This window comes from Balaenoptera borealis (genome assembly GCF_965194805.1).
Source record: "Balaenoptera borealis genome assembly, chromosome: 5".
Lineage (NCBI taxonomy): Eukaryota > Metazoa > Chordata > Mammalia > Artiodactyla > Balaenopteridae > Balaenoptera > Balaenoptera borealis.
In genome coordinates this window covers 138,606,129-138,626,216 of record NC_138862.1, presented here as the reverse complement: position 1 = coordinate 138,626,216, position 20,088 = coordinate 138,606,129, and the positions used below count along the sequence as shown (strand labels likewise).

The 20,088-nt window shown below is 39.0% G+C and overlaps 1 long non-coding RNA gene across 4 annotated transcripts in view; it reads right to left on the bottom strand.

Annotated features, from left to right (window-relative positions):
- Window positions 1–20,088, bottom strand: part of LOC309629129 — a 98,645-nt gene that overhangs the window by 76,121 nt on the left and 2,436 nt on the right. For 2 of the 4 annotated variants that reach the window (XR_014244869.1, XR_014244870.1), the window contains exon 1: window positions 5,837–10,716. This is a non-coding gene — a long non-coding RNA (uncharacterized lncRNA). Of the gene's footprint in view, window positions 1–5,836; window positions 10,717–20,088 lie in introns of those variants that run through there. The other 2 variants (XR_014244871.1, XR_014244868.1) reach the window with 2 other exon arrangements.

Here is a 20,088-nt window from a genome sequence, read left to right as displayed (position 1 = left end):
TTTGTGTAAATTGGCACTTTACAACTCAGTACTTTTGAGTTTTAGTTCCTCCTTAATAGAGAATGTTGAATTTTTTCTTTCTAGTGAAAGGCTGTAACTAGGTACGATGACTCTTATTTGGGGCTTCAAATTAAACTTCAAGAACAGCTTCACTAATATCCAGTGAATGCCTGGATGGTCCGTCTTTCACTCCAACTCAGTGTGTGTAATAATGTCATATTTTGATTCATGTGTCTCTTCTTTGTTTAACTTGTCTGTTTTATTTCTGGTCTTGCAGAGGTACCGTGCATTTCCTGTGTCTTTAAGCCTCTGGCCAGTAAGCATTTTCCTGATGTTTTCTGTGCCAAGGAAAGAAGAGATACCCCAGAAAGGGCCCTGACTCTTGCTACTCAGAGACCAAAAGAAAAGCATCATCTGGGCATTTACATCAATCTACTTTTTACGTTTTTCATCTGACGAAATCCACTTTCAGGTGATGGGGATTACTTTTGTTACAGCAAGATTGTAAAGAAAAAGGGAAAGAGTTAATGTTCGGCCTACAACATCCAAAATAAAATGTTTTATTGTGCAAAAGATAAAAGATTTGAAAGCCAAGCTTTGTTAAGAGAAGATTTTCTACTAGTCCTGTCTTTCCCCCTTTTGTCATATCACAAAGCAGGTGAATGCAGATCATAAGTTTTTTCCGCAGCATAGAAACGATCTCTATTCTACCTATGACCTAGACTGTGAAGTTTTCCCTTCATTGGTTTTATTTGGAAATGACTGTATATTTACAGAAGAGCTGCAAACATGGTACAGAGAGTTCTCGTGTACCCCTCCCCCAGCTTCCCATAATGATCAAAATTAAGAAACTGACATTGGCACCATACTCAGACTTTATTTGGATTTCCCCGGTTTTTCTACTAATTTTCTTTCTTTTCCAGGGCCCAATCCATGATATCACATTGAATCTAGTGCATGAGTCTCCTCCAAGCTCTGATCATTTCGTGGTCTTTCCTTGTCTTCCATGATCTCTACAGTTTTGAAGAGACTGTCCCTCGATCTGAGTTTATCTAATGTTTTCTCACGATAAGACTAAATGTTTATGTTTTGAGGAGGAACACCAGAAAGGTGATGTTAGGTCATGAATGGTATCCTTAATGTATGAGGATAAGACAAGGAGAAAATAAAAAGCCAGAAGTTTGCTCCTTCTGGTCCCAAGAGATGGGAGGGAGAGAAAAGAGACAGAAGCAGGGCAAGTAGATAAGATGATAGTAGAGGTCTAGTTTTCAGGATCTCTTCCACACACAACTCTTTGGGCAAATCTTCAGGGCAAGGGCAGCTTTGTAACATCTAGATAGGTACAGTGTGACCAGAGGCCATTGGGTTGATGGCTCACTTCCCCAGATTTAGGCTCTAGGCAGTGATGTGCTGGTAAATGTTTAATAACTGGCTTTGGGGGTGGGGGGTGGGGTAGAGGTGTGGGAGGGTGGAGCCCTGATTTATAAAGTTTGCTCATTTCCATGGTATAAATACTCCTGCCTTGACCAATTTGAAACTATCAATCAACATAACATTACTGAACAGAATTTGGAAGAACTATGTTGTAGTTCACTGTTATATAGTATTTCTACCATGCATCTATAGCAAACATAGATAATAGTAAAATGCAGTAAAATAAATCGGAAGTGATGATTCTGAGTATCAATTACCTTGGCTGTTAATATAATTTGTTTAAAGGTATGTTTATATTATTTGATTTATAATAATGGCTCTGTTTAACAGCTAGAGTGCAAAATTCCTAAAAAAATTTTTACGGGCTCCGTCTAGCATGTCACTACTTCTAGGGGATTCTGAGCATTTGGTCCAGTACCACATCCCACGCGGACCAGAAGCAAGGATGCAGAGGCGGCCGCAGAAGGTGTACAGCACTTAGAAAGCAGTCCTGTCTCCTCATGGCCTTTGTGTGGGAAGCAAAGTTCTCCGGAGTTTCTCACTTCCCCAGTGAGACTGCTGGGGGACCAGCAGAGGTCAAGGGGCAGGAAAGAGGCCATGGGTTGTGGTGGAGGGAGGTGTGGAACTCTGATACTAGGGGAAATGTTCAGGGTTATGGCAGCAGAAGTGGCCAGCACACATCATCCTGAAAGATCAATGGAATCTAGTCACATTTCAGTGATACCAATTCCAGGGAGAATATGGATCCAGTCCTTCTATAGAGGAGATTTAGAGCCTCCAGAAAACAGTGCATGATCCAAGAGCACCACAAAGATACGAAAAGACCCACCTCGTATACCCAGATGCTATCTTGGGAAAGAGAAGGATGAGGGAGGAAGAGAATTTCAGATAGACTGAGTCATCTAAAATAATGTTACTCAGGCTTTCCGGGTGGCACAGTGGTTAAGAATCCGCCTGGCAATGCAGGGGACACGGGTTCGAGCCCTGGTCCGGGAAGATCCCACATGCCGCGGAGCAACTAAGCCCGTGCGCCACAGCTACTGAGCCTGCGCTCTAGAGCCCACAGGCCACAACTGCTGAACCCGCGTGCCATAACTACTGAAGCCCACATGCCTAGAGCCCGTGCTCCGCAACAAAGAGTAGCCCCTGCTCGCCACAACTAGAGAAAAGACCGCGTGCAGCAACAAAGACCTGATGCAGCCAAAAATAAAACAAATTCATAAAAAAATAAAATAAAATAAAGTCATGCTACTCAAAATCCAGTCCATGGGCGTGTCAGTACACTAACTATTACTGATCTGAGGTGAGATAAATACAGGTGAGTTCATGCTCAGAAATTTTTATCATAAATTGACATTGCCTTGACATCCTAACATGCGATCAGCGGACGGGGCTTGCTGGACAAGACATAGACCAGTTCAGGTGCATTGAACTGGAATGGCCAGGTGCTTGTGGCACGAGCTGCAACCTAGTCCTACACAGGAAGACCATGTATTGGATCCATGATCCATTGGAAAGATCAATCAATTTGAGAAGCATTCATCTCAAAGGGGATGGTTTTGAAATCATCACCTTTAGAAGGGAATAAAATGCTGAGTAGTTTGAATGAGAGGTTGTCAGCGTTGTGTTCCTCAAACCAGCAACTTCAGCGTCACCCTGGAACCCCTTAGAAATGCAAGTTCTAAGTCCCCAGCCAATGTACTGAACCAGAAACCTTGGGGGTGGGCCCAGCAATCTGTGTTTCAACAAGCCCTCTAGGTGTTTCTGCTGCACGTCTGCATTTAAGAACCACTGGTTAGAATGTTTTAAGTGAAAGAATCATGTTCAAGCTGGAGGAAAATGAAACACAATTAATTAAGTGCAAATTATCCCTGCTAGTATGCAGAGCTGGAGCCCATGAAAAAGATCAGACCAGGTAGCGGAAAAAGGAAGAAAACTCAACTTTCTCTGCATATCGGAATGATACGCAAATGCTAAAGCCAACTACTCTTAGTGAGTGATGATTTTTTATTTTTCTCTACAAGCTTACCCATAGGGCTGTGTTTCCACATTTCCAAGCATCAGTCATTCCCCAGCCCACTGCAGCCTGTTTTTACCAAAAAGGGTCACAGCGATAGGAACAAAAGAGTGTTTTCTTCAGCTTTGCTCTCACCACACAACTGCTGGATTCCTGGCTTTCCTCGCATTCCCTACAATTACCACTATTAATAGCTCAGGAGGCCCCTCTTGGCTGCTTTGGGTTCTCCATCCTTTTCCCTCTCTGCTGTCTATTCCGGGTACCCCTAGCATCTCATCTTCTCCAATGCTTCTATCCCTTCCCAGATATGGTTTCGGCTTAGAATCTGGCTGACCTGGACATAAGCCATATCAAGCCAAGAAATTCCCTCTGCTTTCCATCAGTGCTGCATTTTCTTTCTGGGGGACGCCATATGGGGCTCACAGGATCTTCTAAGGCCATCTTTCTCAAACTGATGTGCATGCAAATCACCTGGGGCTCTTGTTCTGGGACAGGCCTGATCCTGCAGGTCTAGGGTGGGCCCGAGGAGCTGCATCTCTAACAAGCTCCCAGGTGATGCTGCCGTTACCAGTCTGCAAACAGTTATTTTGAGAAACAGGTTTAGAGCAGTGGGTTTTTCTGCTTTCACCACGTCTTCTCCCCAGGTCTTGAACACAGGTGAGGAAGTGTCGTCACAGGGTGACCAGCTGTCCTGGTCTGACAGGGATTGTCCTCAACACCGTGTGTCCTGGGATACCCCACAGTCCTGGGCAAATCTGATAACTGGTCATCCCAGCAGCCCCGAACCACTCTAAAGAGCCCTCATTCTGCTTCTCCCCGACTCCCTCCCCATCCGACCCTTGGATTTTTGCTTCTTGGCTCCTAAGATAAATGTTTTCCCTTGAGGCTCTTCATTTCTCCTCCATGAGATGCCCTCTCCTTGGCGAACCTGTCTCCACTGGCCCTGAAGACAGAACTGCATTTGCACCCTGTGTAGTTAGTTAGCCCATTCTTTGGAAGAGCTGCCCATTAAACTTGGTTTGGAAGGTTTCCATGTAATGCTTCCCCACAGATGGTCAGAACTAAGAGGCCTCTCTGAGATTGGCTGGGCCCCTATTTGACAGTTCACTCCTGTGCTTTCACATAAACATTCGCATTCCTCCTGGTCTCTGCAGACCAAGCAGGTTTGCCCAGTGCCTGGGAGCAATGCATATTCTGCTTTGCTTCTTAGGTGATGATGTGGATATTAACTGGAATTAACAAAAAACAAAATCTTCAACTCTGAGGCTTGGCAAATACATGTTTTCCAGTATTTCCAATTGTCCTTTCTACGTTGAAGCCATGAATTCTTTCATGCACAACTTCATGCTTCATCATCGTAGAAATACAGCTCTGATTATGTCCATCCACAGCTAAACACCTTCATTAACACTGAATTTCCAGCAGAATCATTTCCAGACTCTCCATGTTAGAACAAAGCAGTGGTTCTCAAAACTTTAGGATGCATCAGGATGACCTAGAGGGATTGCTAAAACACTGATTGCTGGTCTCGCCCCCGAGTTTCAGATTCAGTTGGCCTGGGTGGGGACCCAGAAACTTGCATTTCTAACAAGTTTCCAGGAGATTTGGATGCTGCTGGTTCACAGACCACACTCTGAGAACCACCAGCCTAGTGGACCCCTTCCATCCGGCCACAGATTGCTTTCCCATCACCCAGCTACAGTACATGTTTTCAAAGATAGCCCTGTGCATACTGTATGCTTTCCTACTCTGTGCCTTTGTTTTGTTTCATTCATGTATTCACTCATTCATTGTCTTAGTCAGGATGCTATAACAGAATACCAGAGACTGGGTGCCTTAAACAACAGACATTTATTTCTCACGGTTCTGGAGGCTGGAAGTCCAAGATCAAGGTGCCCGTAGGTTTGTTTCCTGGTGAGGGCACTCTTCTTGGCTTGCCAACAGCCACTTTTTCACTGTATCCTTGTGTCTCTTCCTCTTCTTCTAAGACGCTCCACCTTCATGACCTCATCTAAACCTAATTACCTCCCAAAGGCCCCACTTCCTAATACCACCACACTGGGGGTTGGAATTTCAACATAGGAACTTGGCGAGGGACACACATTCAATCCAGAACGCTCATGGATTCATTCATTCAATCAGTGGTTCATTATTTCATCAAACTTTTTTTTCCAGTTTTATTGAGGTATAATTGACCAAAGTTGTAAATACTTAAGGTTTACAGTATGATTTTTTGATAAACGTCTTCAAACATTTTTTTTAGCATTTGCAAATTTATTTCTTTATTTTTAAAACTTTTTCATCAAACATTTTTTAAAGACCAACACGACTGGCCCTGTCCAGTGCCCTCATGAAGTTTATGGTATAAGAGAAGAGAAATTTTACCCTTTTACAGAGTGCTTCATGGTTTCCAAAGAGTTTCCACACTCAATCTCCCATTAGATCTTCTCCAGAGCCCTGAAAGACCAACGGGCACAGATCGTTTTACACATTTCACAGATGAAGAAATTGAAGGGAAAGCGGCTCACCCAAGGTAATGTCAACGCAGGTCTTCCCAGTCCCAGGCCAGCGTTTTTTCCACTCAGTTCCACAACTTCAGTCTTGGCTCACTGTATCCTCTCACTCCCTGCTGTGCAAACTGTATCCCTTCTTTAAAGCCCAATCTGACACTACCTCCTCCACGAAGCCTTCCCTGATAACCCTAGTTAAAATAATTTCTCCTTCTAGAAAATTCTAATTCAAAAACATACATGCACCCCTGTGTTCATAGCAGCACTATTTACAATAGCCAAGAGATGGAAGCAACCTAAGTGTCCATCGACAGATGAATGGGTAAAGAAGATGTCGTGTGTATACACAATGGAATATTACTCAGCCATAAAAGGAATGAAATAATGCCATTTGCAGCAACATGGATGGACCTAGAGATGATCATACTAAGTGAAGTAAGTCAGACAGAGAAAGACAAATATCATATGATATCGCTTATACGAGGAATCTAAAAAAAAAATGATACAAGTGAACTTATGTACAAAACAAAAACAGACTCACAGATATAGAAAACAAACTTATGGTTACCAAAGGGGATAGGGGAGGGGAGGAATAAATTAAGAGGTTGGGATTAATAGAAACACAGTACTATAAAATAGATAACCAACAAGGACCTACTGTATAGCACAGGGAACTATATTCAATACCCTGTAATAACCTACGATAGAAAAGAACATGAAAAAGAATATATATGTATATGTATAACTGAATCGCTTTGCTGTGCACCAGAAACTAACACAACACTGTGAATCAAGTATACTTCGATTAAAAAAAATAATAATTTCTCCTTCTCATAAAGTAAGATAGTACTTTATTTTGTCTCTCTACTGGCATTAAAAATATATATATAACCCCCCTTTCTAGATAGACCCCAATCTCCTCGAGAATAGGATTAATACTTCACTCTCCTTTTGGTCTCCCAGAGCAGTCAGTTCTTATCTTACAGTAGATGCTCATTAAAGCACTGAGAAATGAATAAAGGAATGAAGTTTGGGGAGATGAAAATTTCACCTATTTTCTGAGTCAGTAGTTATATTCATAAGATAATCAATGAAGAATATATTTGAAGATGAAAGCAGAGTTGTCTATTATCTCCATAAACAGGGATGGGGAGGACTAGCATTAATTAAGTGACTGCTGTATGCCAGGTGATTTATGTTATGACATTTTGCTCTCATAACCTAATAGATAAAAACCATCGTTCCTATTTTCAAGTGGACATACTGAAGCCCAGAATTGTTTAGAAATTTTCCCCAAGTTCAGGCATTGATGGCTTGTTAGAGAGGTGACCAAACTCAATTCCTTTTCACCTCATGTGGTAACATGAGCACATGAAATCACCTCCAATTTTACTATAACAATAAGAAATTGTCCAGCATTTATCTACACAAGAAATTAGTTCAAATTATAGTAATAATCTTGAGATCACCTTTTAGTAACATAGTCTCTCACAGTATTATTGACTCATCCTTGATTCACCATTTGTTGGGTGAATCCTTTGATCCACTTTTCCAAAAGAGGAAAGGAATTTCACTACTACCCTTGCTATTACTATTTTCTTATTCTTCGTGTGGTCAGTCATCACTAATTGTGAAATGCTGCCTTCTGACTTAGTAAATCTGTCTTAACAAGTGGTATTGTGTTTTAACGGAACATGACTAGACAAGAGAGTGTAAGAATTTGGGGTAAATCCTGGAACAAAGTTGGGGTGGGGGTGGATAAACCTAGAGATGCTTTCATGAGTCACCCCCAGAGGAATAATAACTTTAGCAAAAATGAAAAACTCAGACATTAAAACAATTTGTTAGATATTTACCATTTTATAGAGATGAGAATTATTAGGGAGTTTAACCAAAGGACATTATTAATGAATGTCATAGGGCCTGGAGAGAGGCAGGTAAGAGACAGATGGCATGAAGGAGACAGCTAACTCACCTAGGAGGGTTCACGAGTGGGTTCTGCAGCTGAAGTCTTAGAAGAGCAGAGGCCAGCAACACCCTGAAAACCAAATGGGCACATCAAAGGTGACTGTTCTTCCAAATGTATAAATACCAATTTGCATCCTTTCCTCTTACAGGTACTGCAATATTTTACCTGGTAAACACCTGTCAGTATAATTGGCAGGGGGTATTAGAAGGTCTTGTCATTTCATTAGCCATTAAGACAGCTAACAATAAATCCCAGCATCTTAACAGTTGTTTGGGTTTTTTGCTTTGTTTTTTGTTCTGTTTTTGTTTTTGTTTTCATTTCACTGAAACTGTTTCAGATCATGAAGAAATTCTACCAAAATCTTCCAAATCTTCATATCTTTTGGATCTGACAGGTGGAATAAAGTTTCAAAGCACATCTTCAGGCCTCCTGGGGTGTTCAGTTCAGAAAAATCAAGTCACAACAAATGTCTTCTTTCTTATACAGCTTTCTATTGTCAGATCAGGGAGCTGGAAAAGGTCACGCATCGAGAGGAAGGTGAAAATTGGGGAAGTAGATAAATATTTTCTCTAATTCAGGGCTGGGAAAATTAATGTAATATTGGCTTCAATGGGCAGTTTCAATCGCTCATGTACATGTCCTCAGAGATATGACACAAGCGGAAACTGAGCTTCTTGAAAATAAAGAACATAGACGTTTGATTTTTGTCAGTGCTTCTTGGAAAAAATTCAGAAGTGCCTCTTCAACCAATAGTAGGTAGGTTTCTAGAAATCTCTGCATTGGGGAATTCATAGTAAGGACAAAGTACAATCTATATATAGAAGTGAAACTTGTTGCTAATGGGTGTGCTATCTAAGGACCAGTTACAGGGAAATGTCATTTTGTTTGGTCACTAAGGAGCTGTAAAGCAATGAGGTTTGTTTGTAAAATAACAGTAACAATACTAGATGATACTTACATATTTAAGTTCCACACAGTGTTCTAAATACATTTAATTTAATCCTCCTAATCACCCAATGAGGTAAGTACTATAATTATCATCATTTTACAGGATAAACTTAGAAACAAAAGTTCAACAACGTGCCCATGGTCACACACCTAATAAGTGGTGACACAGGCAGCCTGGCTTCAGAGCACAGGCTCTTACACAATAAACTCTATAAGATTTTTATATATAAATAATGGCATACATTTTTAAATGTAAGGAACCCATATTATTAATGATGGAATATAAGGAACACATATTATTAAAAATTTGAGAAGGTGAGAAATGGAAGAAAAGAAATGGAAGAATAGTGCTACTAACCTCACGTAATTGGACTTTATACTTTCTTTTTTTCAATAATTCCTCGTTGTTTCCTTTCCAACTTGTCTTTTGCATGGACTATGTTTTGTTTACTGTTATCTTCCACGATTATTAATAAAACATATATTCTGTTTCCCATTCAACTTGTACCTATATTAAATTGTTCACAATTAACCTTAAGTGCATTCTTACCTAATGATTTAAAAAGTAAAACAAAACTTCTAATGCTGTTTTTGTTTTCTCCATGTTCTCTTTTTACATTGTGATCGTAAGTTACAGACTCTTTATTAAAAATTTTAAAACATCCTTTTCAGGATTATTTTATTGAAAACATTGCTTCTTTAGTAAAAAAAAAAAACCTAGCCATCAGCATCAATTCTTAATTCACTTCAATGTTCACTATACTTTATTCATTTATTACTTTGTCTTTACCTTCTATGCTAAATTAGCACTAATCTTTTTCCCTGAAATTTCCTATTCTTGAATTTTTATACTGTCTCACCTCTTAGTGATCTGGAAGCTATCTCTTTGCAACTTTTACAGAAAATACTCTTAGTTGTATTTTTTGACACCTTGCAGATTTAAAAATGTTCTTCTGTTGTTTATACATATAAGCCAATAATTGGGTAGTCATTTAACTTGCAGAATCAAACTTGTTTCTCTTAAAATTGTGTAGAAATTGAACTATGGTCTTAAAAAAGTTCTTGTTCTATATTAGAAATATGAAGGCAATCTACAAGAGCACATATATGTTTTCTTAGATACTTTCAGGAATTTTGTTTGTCCTAGAAATTTAAAAATTTACCAGCCTATGACCAGACATTTATCTCTATTCCTTAGTTTTGCCCCAAAGAAAACTTACAATGTCACTGTGGCTTTTATACGTAGAAAGTTTTCTTCTGTTATAGCTTTGATTTTTATGTTTGATCCACCTGCTCTATATTCAGGTGGATCATTTGATTCATAAATTTTATTTTATTCATAAATAAATGAATTATTTTTTTCATAAATTCAAGAAATATTTATCTAACACTGATAGTATATACTGTATGTTAAACACTCTGTTGGGGTAGGATTACAATAAGATGTTTATTGTTCTCAAGGAGCTTACAATCTAAGCTAGAGCTCCACAACTTGCCCATTTTCCTCTTATCCTTTTAACTTTTATTCATTTTCTTTGGATAGTTAGACTAGTTATGAGGTTTATCTTCTGTATCCCTCATTTGTACTTCTGCAAAACAGAAATTTCACCTACTGAATTTTTTATTTAGTCACAATCTATTCTTATTTTTACCTGTTCTTGTTAAATTAAAAACAATACAGCCTGTCCTGCTATATTGTTATAATTGCATTCCTAAGACACATCGCATTATCAAAAGGTTATTATAAAAAACCAATTATTTCAAGGAGAAAAGGGGCTAGGGACTAAACAGTTTGAAATGCACAATAATAAAATAATTTTTACTACAGTAATTTTAATAAGTGTGCTTTTAAATCTGTTTTTAACTCAAATTACAACTAATAAATTTTTCTTTCAAAATCAATAAATATAGTGCTCCACATTACTGACCAAGTAATATTAGACTTACAATGTAAAGTAAGACCACATTTTAGACAAGGAGTTCTTAGGACCATGAAATAAATTATATTACAGCTTGCAACTATCCAAGGTAAGGAAAGGACTACAACACCAACTGAGCAGCCAGCCATTCAAACAAATCTATTCCAATTATTTTTATGGAATAATTTTGCTTCCACATGTATAACTCTAGTTCTAGATAGGCCATCATGTTAAAACTAACAATAGCCAGTAAAATGCAAACGATATATCTTAATTTATCAGTGGTGTTATCTCGATATATCTTAATTTATCAGTGGTGTTATCTCCAATTCCATCTACAGAGGAAAAGCTCCCATGCCTTCAATGTACTTCCATGAAATTCCCCTTTTCTTAGAAGCTTACGGAGCCAGCTTCTAGCACTTACCAAGAAAGCAAAGGAGAGAACACAAAAGGAACAAAGGAGAACACTTTGTGATGCTTGTATATTTCAAGTGATTGGTGCACAAGGCCCAAGAAACCATCAAAGGGAAGTCTTATGTTTGACCATTAAAATGCAGAAATGCAATTCTGCCCAGGAGTAACTTTTACTCTGCTATAGCATAGGAAACTCCCAAGGTATGTCAGGGCCAGCAACACTGAAGGCCACAGAAACATGTTACAGTATGAATGTGACAAAGTAGACTCTTCATTCCTTCCAATATCCGGAATATGCTTAGTTCTCATATTTTTACTGTTGATGCATAAAATTCTTCTACAGATGGTTTTAAAGCCTTTAAAAAAGTAATTCGGTGGAAGAGTGTATTCATACATTACAGCTCATTCAGTATCTTTGCAGAAGTCCCCCAAATTGGAATCTTAAAATATGCATATTGTGATGAAAAAAAAAAACCCAGCTTAAAAACAGTTTTGTTAAATGTCTGTTTTTCTAATTCAATGAATGATTTAAAAAATTAACTTCATTGTTTTTTAATTTACCATCTGTTAACTCAATAAATATGAGTTCTTAAAGTTAACCTAATTGTCTTGAAATTTGCTGTTTTTGAAGCTGATTAAAGTTATTTAAATTAATTTTATTGTATATTCAGACTAGAACAAGGCATGTCTGCATTTGGATAGATCTTGGCTAATAATTCACAAATAAATTTGCCCATTTTAAAAATGGACTAATTTTGTTTATGGTCCTTAATATATATCAGTCAACTTGCAGAAATGCAGAGATGCTGAGGTTAGATAACCAAAGACATAGTACATCAATACATCAATACTTGTAGCCATTAAAAACTGACCAAGTACAAAATTTTCATCAACTCTGTCTCTTGTCTAATAAAGAGGAAATGTGGAGTGAATATCAACTAGAATGCAATTTCTTTGCACCCTACATTCTCATAGATGAAAGGAGCTGCTATGTTCTTTAAACATTGTCCTTCCTCTGGTCAGTTTATTGGATTAAGTGTGGTCATGGACCCAAGTGGACCGATCAGACTCTTCCTTGAGAATTGTGAAAGACAGAAAGATGGTCCTGTCTCTGGATGGCTCCATTGGAACATCCATGGCTCAAGAACAACCTGCAACCATGTTCTGCTACATAACTGAGGAGAGGAGCAGTTGGACAGTCATAAGGAAGAGAGCCAAAGAAGCGATATGGAGAAAAAAGATTGGGTTCCCTCTAGCACTTCAGGACTTCTGTTCTGGGAGGCCGCATTGCACCACTGACTTTGGATTCCATGAAAAGCCCCAGTCTGCTTTTCCTTTTTTGCTTAAGCTCAGAGTCAGCTTCTATCACTTACAAGTCAAAATGACTTGAACTAATGCACAAGAGAGGAAATCCTCCTGATGGCAATGATTGTTTGATCATGGATTCCCAGGCTTTACTCCTCCCCCTCTTCCCTTTAGATGAGGAGAAATTTTTTATTTTAACATGTAATTTATCTATTTTTTTCTTTTATGATTATTGATTTTTTTGGCTTCTCTAAGAAACCTTTGTCTATCTCCAACTTACGTTTTAAAACATAAAGCCCTACAAGCTTTAGGGCTTTAGCTTCTACATTTATAGCTATAATCCGTTGCCAATGAATTGTTGTGTATGATGTGAGGAAGGGATCAAGGGCTTTTTGTTTGTTTGTTTGTTTTCTCTATGGATGTCTAGTCATTCTAGCACCATGTGTTGAAAATACTTTCTTTGGCACATTGGGTTGCTTTGGAGGAGATGAAAATGGGGAGGGAGGGCATGGAGAGGCCATCTGAAACTAAACTAATGACTTAATAGTAAAATGAAGAGGTAGACATTTTATTTTACTAATCTTATTAATGAGTTTAAGAAAACATAGTAGCCTCTTCACGTAACAAAAGAATGGGCTGACAGTCCATTTATTAGAATTCACTTTTTCCATGAACTTGCACATAATGCACCTAAAACATAACTGATGACCAATAGTTAACTCAGTTTTCTGTTCTATGTTGTTGCCAGCTTAACCCTTTACACTGTCTGTATAATGTGCATCCATTCGTGTTCTAAACATTAACTGAGATCTAGACTAGGACTGTATCCATTAGATGGAACAGACTACATTTGCCCAAGAATATTAAATAAAACCAAACTGAAAACCAATTCAAAGTAGGACATAACTGTTGGTCCTGCTTGTTTGTTTGTCTGTCCCACTTTTTTGCACCGTAACTGGAGCTTTTATTGTCCTTTCATTTGCGTAAGCCAACTTCCAAGTTATCTCATAAAGATCTTAGAATAATGATATTATTGTGTTTGAGATGACCCCAAAGTGTGAATGATTCTCAGAATCCATTGATTCTCAACGTGCAAGTCACAGGTGAGCTGCATATAAATCATCTTCATGGTGCACATAGAAAGTGCTTAATATTGGCCAAAAACGCTGGGGTAAATTGTTGAGGCAACTGGCTCAGGGACTTTGACCATCCTAAGCCCTTCTCAGGCCCTGTTGGGTCACCTGAAAAGTTGAAGGCCTCAATATCTTGGTACACTGGTCATCCGTTTGTAACAGAGCAGTTGGCTTATTCTCATCTAAGTACTTCTAGGAAATGTACAGTAGTGGATGGAAATCTACAGTTTTGGCCAATAGGCATCCATTTTCCCTATTTCTGGGAAATTATCCCCAATGTATCTTGGAGAACTCCCAGACTACCTGATTTGGGTAGTGTGGCTACACTCTCAAATCCAAGGTGGGCATGTTACCCAAGGCTGGTGAGTTAAAGAACTGCAGCCCCTGACCAGGGTGATCAGTGCAGGTCTGGGTACAGGATGCAATTTGATCCAGTCACAACCAGGTGTAATTTCTGGAAACTTTGAGAAAGAGGAATGCTCTTTGTGCTGGGGTTTCTATGTCAGAAGAATGGAAGCCTGGAGGGAGTAGCTTACTCTAGTAAAGGGACAACCAGACTGAGGATAAAGTGAAAACAGAAGAAAAGAGGACCAAGAGATAGTTGGTGACATTATCTGAGCAGCTAGATCTAATTATGCCTAAAGCAGGCCTTACACTGTATTTTCCAATTTATGTGAGTATGTGTGAGAATGTGTATGTAGCAGGGAGAATAAACAATGAAACAAACCTTCCTTTTTGAGTTGGATTTCTGCCCCTTGCAGCCCAAGTTTCTCAAATCAATGTGGATTGCTGGATCCCAGCTTATTTTTTCTACCGAATCTGAATTTATAGACATGGAGCCAAGGAATCTGCATTTTAAATAAGCATTCTATTTAATTCCGAAACACACTAAAGTTTGAGATCTACTGTTCCAATTTGATAGGTTAGGAAACTGAGACTAATAAAGACTAGGTGTCTTTCCCAAGATCATTCAACAGCACATATTTATTCTAGGTAGGTGGGAACGATGGGTGGGAAGACGTCAACAAACTAGCTGATTAGTTATAGAATCAAAACTAGAATTCAGTTACGCTCTTGTCTTCCTGGTGACTTTGACCTTCCCAAGCTTCTGCTCTAATACCTTGCTTCCCTATTCCAACATATTTTTCATCTAAAATGGGAACATTGGGCAGCATTCACAGTATATCAAAATAGGAGGTGCTTTAATAATCTTAGGTCAGTGTTACTAGTGTGGGTGGTCTGGAATTTGGAAACATTTCCATCAAAGCGAAGGAGGAGAAGAAGCTGTAGAACTAAGCAAATGCTGTCTCCAGGCAGTCCTCCCCACTCCCCTTCCAAGTCTCAAAGATTCTTGTTTTCGTTAAAAATGCTTGCAAGGGGACTTCCCTGGTGGCGCAGTGGTTAAGAATCCGCCTGCCAATGCAGGGGACACGGGTTCGAACCCTGGTCCGGGAAGATCCCACATGCCTCAGCGCAACTAAGCCTGTGCACCACAACTACTGAGCCCGCGTGCCACAACTACTGAGCCCGCGAGCCACAACTACTGAGCCCGCGCGCCTAGAGCCCGTGCTCCGCAACAAGAGAAGCCACCACAATGAGAAGCCTGCACACCTCAACGAAGAGCAGCCCTCCCACTCGCTGCAACTAGAGAAAGCCCACGTGCAGCAACGAAGACCCAACGCAGCCAAAAATAAATTTATTAAAAAAAAAAACAAAACGCATGCAAAACATTGCGTTCAATTCCAGTGTATGTATAACTCTTTTAAAAGGAAAAGAATTTCTTCCAAAATCTTTAAGTAAAAAAATAAGTACTCCAGAAATAGAGGCCATCATTATTCTCCGGCTTTGTGTGCCCCTGGCACAGCAGCAAATCACCCAGGAGGGACTTGCTTCTACCCCACTTACATTCCAGTCAATTCATTTTCTATTCTTGCTTAGATCCCAGGATTTTTTTTCTACTAGAATCATAATGACAACAACAACATTATGTTGTTGAAGAAGCAATTGTTAGCCTTTATTGAGTACTAGCTGTTTTGAAACCCTGGGCATTTACTCTCTAGAGGAGGTGGGTACAATTATTATCCCCATCATAAGGATGAGGAAGTTGAGGCAGAAAATTAGGAAATTTGTTCAAGGTCATACAGGCAGCTGAACCAGGATTAGAATCCAGGCAGTCAGACACCCAAGGCTGCTTTGCCTGTATCTATTAATTTACTCTGAAATTCACGTAAAATATTATGATTTGCTCATGCTGCTCCTTTGTCTTCAAAACTCATGGAACATATTAAACGGGTGAACTTTATTGTATAGAAATTATACCTCAAGAAAGCTGAGTAAAAAAATGACAATCTGTAGAGCGAGCTGTTGAGAATTTAAAGATTTGATTGCCTGGTGAATTGAGTGGCTTTAAGAATCTGGATGTGCCCATGGGAACAGAACCTACAAAAAACCAATCACATACCTTATGAGAGAATACCTAGTGTTGCTAAAGTTTTACAGGCGTTTATGGGAGAGTGTGGGGTGTTCTTGCAGACTGCTGACTGTGGAATGGCAGGCAAGTATGGTTTCAAAGCAGGAAAGGAGCTGGGAAAAAGGAGGGTTTAGTGCACTCAGTTTTTTTAATTGAAAAATTAACATCATTGAGACAGTCTTAGGCACATGGATATAGGACAGACTGAGTTATAATGTACTCTGAAGGACAGTCATAAAGAATTTGGCTTTCACTAGAAACATACATAAGCTATACAAATGGGTCTCTGTAGTTCCACAGAGCCTGAGAATACAGTTTTAGGGCCCAGTACAAAATCCATCTGTTTAGCTGGCATTCCTCAATAAGGTGGAAAGATCAGGAAGTTTAGTCCCAGACAATACATATTCTGATGTCTGCTGATCTTTGTGTCCCACATTGAATGATTTACGCATTTTAGAAATCCAATAATATGTATCAGAGAATGATACAGAAAAATTACATCTGATCAAGAAAAGATCATTGTGCATCCATGTTGCTGCAAATGGCATTATTTCGTTCTTTTTTTATGGCTGAGTAATATTCTATTGTATATATGTGCCACATCTTTATCCATTCATCTGCCAATGGAAATTAAGTGAAGTAAGTCAGACAGAGAAAGACATATCTTATGATGTCACTCATATGTGGAATCTAATTTTAAAAAATTATATAAATGAACTTATTTACAAAACAGAAACAGACTCACAGATTTTGAAAACAAATTTATGGTTACCAAAGGGGGAACGTGGCAGTGAGGGATAAATTAGGAGCTTGGGATTAATGTAGACACACTACTATATATAAAATAGATAAACAACAAGGGCCTACTGTATAGCACAGGGAACTCTACTCAATATTCTGTAATAACCTATATGGGAAACGAATCTGAAAAAGAATGAGTATATGTATATGTATAACTGAATCACTATGCTGTACACCTGAAATTAACACAACATTGTAAATCAACTATACTCCAATAAACTTTTAAAAAAGTCATTAAGAAAAAGACTGTTTTGCTCTTGAAAAATAAACAGTCTAGCAAAGGAAGTGTATAACATAAGGAGTACTCAAAATATGTGCCCCCCTTCTAAAACTTCAGATTTCTTCTCTTTCATTCATTAGCTCTGCAATTATTTATTGGGTACCCCCTATATACATGGGAAGTTGTGTCCTATAAAATGGGCAGTGTTATAAAGGGCTTTGCATCATCGCTCAGATGGTTATGTGGTATCAACTAGACCCTCCCGGCTCCAGCCTTTTCCTATCCACTCTGCCACCAGAGTGACCTTTCTAAAGAGATCTGATGGTGTTACCCCATCCTTACAAGCTTTAATGACTCCTTATCTCATGAAGTAGGAAACATGCGACTGACTGGGGGTCCTTAAGCTGATTTTGACCTGTAGACGTTTTCCCCCCACATGTGTTCTTTAAAATGTGCATAAGTCCTCAACATTTAAGATTTCAATTTTTCATAGCAATCTGAATCAGTAGCTTCTCTTTAAAAGCTGGAAGATCTGACACTTGGTGCCATTGGCCTTCTCCATTCCATTTAGGCAGAAAATCTCTCTCCTGCTTGCCATCGTCCCTACCAATGCTTATGGTCTCAACTCCATCTGCTTTGCTCATTTACATTCGTGCTTGGACCAAGGTAAATGTAAGAGTTTGCAATCCCCTGATGGATGGGATAATGCCTAAACTCTATAGAGTATGTCTTCAAGGTCCTTCACAATTTGAAGCTCTTTGGTTTCATCCTTTGCAAAGACCCCATGTCCCAGCCACACTGAATTCCCTGTAGTCCCCTAAATGACAAGCTTTGTCATCCTCAGTGCCCTGACTCCTGCTGGACTCTGCTTGAAATATCTTCCTTCCATCTTCCTTTTCTGCCTAAAGGAATCTCATATATCCTCAAGACTTAGTTCAATTCCTCTATGGAACTTTCCTCAATCCTGCCGGAGAATTATTTGCTTTTACCCAAGTGTTCCTATAGCACTTTGTGCCTTTACTAGCATTGCAATTCTAATAGAATTCAAAATTCAAAATTCTTTCTGCATCTGTCCAATTGGAAAATGCATTTCTTGAAAAGGAGGACTCTACCCACCTCTGTATCCCCAACCCTTAATAGGGTGCCCGGCATCTAGTAGGTACACGATGAATGTTTACTGAATGAACAAAAATATGGATGAATGAATGAACGAATGAATACTTCCAAGAGAATTTTTGTGTGTGTGTCACAAGATTGTGACATTTAAAATAAGGGAAGTAATGACTCGAGATCAAATTTCAAAGTTTGATAACGATCATGACATCTTCTCTGATAACAGTTCGAGACCAAATTTCAAAGTTTGATAATGATCATGACATCTTCTGATAACAGTTCTTAAAAGTTCCTGTTCATTATACCCTTTCCAGGAAAACAAGTCTTGAGAAAATACAGTGTATATAATATTAATAAATGTATAAAGAGTGACTTAAAATTGATAGGGCGCCACATTTTGGTGGGGGAGGGGTGGGTTATAGGGCTGCATTCAGAGAGTGGATGGTGAAAGAAATCAGAGCATGTCTCCCTTTAAGCTGGTGGTCTCTTTGGCAGCGTTTACCCTGAGGAGTGGAACATCTGGGCCACAAAGTGGCAGGAAGAAATCAGTTAGCTGGAGGCGATCATGGGGACACAAGTCACTATGAATATATCAGTTTTTCGAGCTGTGTACCGTAGTTCTCCACTGTGGGGCACAAGGTAGGCTGCTCTCTTTGGCCTTGTTGTGATGATTCCATGGAGGCACGTTATCAGTCTTGGACAATGAGTTGTGAGTCCAAATGATGTGTGTCACTTCTGGCCGCAGCATTTAAATACCAGTACGAGACTCTCCAGAGTGATCTTTATTTTTACCATAGCAACATGAAACATTCAAGGTGGCAACTGTTCCACCTGCCTGCGACCCTAAATGAGGAGACATGGAACAGACCAGTAGACCTGCAGTGGACTCATCGCATAACCAAGAAGACAACCTTTGCCATTATAGGTCATTAAAAATTGGAATTGTTTGTTACTCTGGCATAACATAGCCTATCCTGACGAATACAATAGATTTGCTCTGCTTTGCAGCAGGTGGCAGAACTAAGACTAAAGGCTGGAAGTATTAGGAAGACCGATTCTGCGCAATTTAAGAAAAAGATGTCATAAAGTGTACAAAGCTGGAATTAACTACTTAGGATGTTATTCATTCACACAGTGTACACTGAACTCTACTCTGTGATAAGTATTCTGTAGATAAAATCCTTGCCTCTATGGAGGTAGGTGGTGAGTTTCCCTTCACTCAAGATGTTTGTATTGATGGCCCCTAAAGTTTTCACTCAACAAATCAACTTTAAAAATGCCTTCCAACCTGGAACTTCAGGATGTCTATTTCCTCCAGTCTAAAAAGGAAAAAAAATCTATTTAAAAAAAAATATTCCTTTGACTCAAACCATTTACTGATCTGCTGAGTTGTCTTTTCACATTATAATGTCATTTTCCCAGCAAGTAAGTTCCTTGCAGGCCAATACTGTTTTATTCTTCCTTTGCATCTTTCTCATATTATTTAGTAGGTAATATTTTACTGTCTGTTCTCCTAGGAAGATAATGAGCTTTTGACACTAGCTATTATTATTGACCAATTGATATGTTTCAGATTTAGTTGTCTTTCAACCATTTAAATTAGGTTTGGACTTGTTAAAAAAAAAACTAGGAGCACAAATGTATTACCCTAATAACTTTCAGGCAAGATGATTTTTCCTTCTGAAAAAAAAAGCCTTAGCCCTGTACTATTGAATTTGTGCCCAATTACAATATTTCATTAACTTCTTAATCCAGTAAGTATTTAATGTATTCCTACTATGTGCCAGGGGCCAGGGTTTACATAGAGTTTACCAAGATATGTTATTTCATGCACT